The following is a 1,369-nucleotide window of genomic DNA, read 5'->3' as shown; positions in this document are numbered from 1 at the left end:
TTAGAACTGAGAAAAAAGGGATTCCACAACGTGTTTTGGGGGTAATAATGAGGAAAAATGGGGCAAAATTGAAGGAAAAAGGGGTTCCCTGTCATTTTTTTGGGTATAATCTGAGAAAAAAAGGTTTTCTTACATAATTTCTGGGGCAAAACTGAGAATAAAAAAGGTTCTTGGTCCGTTTTGGGGTTAAAGATAAGGGAAAAATAGATGTATCTGCTCCCTTTTGGGTCTAATTCTGAGGAAAAAGAGTTGCTCAGTCGATTTTGGGGATTAAAATTGAGGAAAAACACGGGTCCTTGGTCCATTTTGGAGGATTTGAGGGCAAAAAAAGTGTTCTCGATCATTTTTTGGGTTAAAACTGAGGGAAAAGGGAGCTTCTGGGACCGTTTTAGGAGCAGAACTGAGGAAAAACGGGATCTCTCATCTGTTTTCGGGGTTAAAAATTAGGGGAAAAAAAAGTGTCCCTTATTCATTTTAGGTAGAAACTGTTGAGAAATGGGTTTTCTGATCCCATTTTGGGTATAAAGCTCGGGAAAAAGGGGCTCCTGTGTCCAGTTTGGGGCTGAAGCTGAGGGAGAAGGGGATTGCTGGAGGCAGTTCCGGGGTGGGACTGAGGAAAAAGGGGATCCCCGCTCCATTTCTGGGGCTAAAAATGAGGAAAAAGGGGATCCTCACTTTATTTTGAGTATAAATCTGAGGAAAAAAGCGTACCCTGCTCCATTTTGGGTATAAATCTGAGCCAAAAAAGGGTTCCCCGCAGTTCATTTTTGGGGTAAAACTGAGGGAAATCTGTGTCCGTGGGCCATTTTGGGCGTAAAATGGAGGAGAAAGGGGGTTCCCCAGGCCGTTTTTTGGGCTAAAACTGAGGGAAAACCACATCTACAGCCCGTTTTGGGCATGAAACAGAGGAAAAAGGGGTTCCCCAGTCCATTTTTGGGCTAAAAACTGAAAAAAAAACGCATCCACAGCCCATTTTGGGTGTAAAACAGAGGAAAAAAGAGTTGCCCCGAGTCCATTTTGGGGGTAAAACTGGGAAAAGTGTGTCCACAGCTCATTTTGGGTGTAGAATGGAGAGAAAAGGGGTTCCCCACTCCATTTTTAGGCTCAAACTGAGGCAAAACTGCATCCGCAGCCCATTTTGGGTGTAGAATGGAGAGAAAAGGGATTCCCTGCTCCATTTTTGGGCTAAAAACAGGGAAAACCGCATCCACGGCCCGTTTTGGGTGTAGAACAGAGGAAAAAGGGGTTCTCCCCAGTCCATTTTTGGGCTAAAAACTGAAAAAAACCACATCCACAGCCCATTTTGGGTGTAAAACAGAGGAAAAAGGGGTTCTCCCCAGTCCATTTTTGGGCTAAAAACTGAAAAAAA

The sequence above is a fragment of the Numida meleagris genome, unplaced genomic scaffold (assembly GCF_002078875.1).
Source record: "Numida meleagris isolate 19003 breed g44 Domestic line unplaced genomic scaffold, NumMel1.0 unplaced_Scaffold610, whole genome shotgun sequence".
NCBI lineage: Eukaryota > Metazoa > Chordata > Aves > Galliformes > Numididae > Numida > Numida meleagris.
This window is presented reverse-complemented; position numbering follows the sequence as displayed.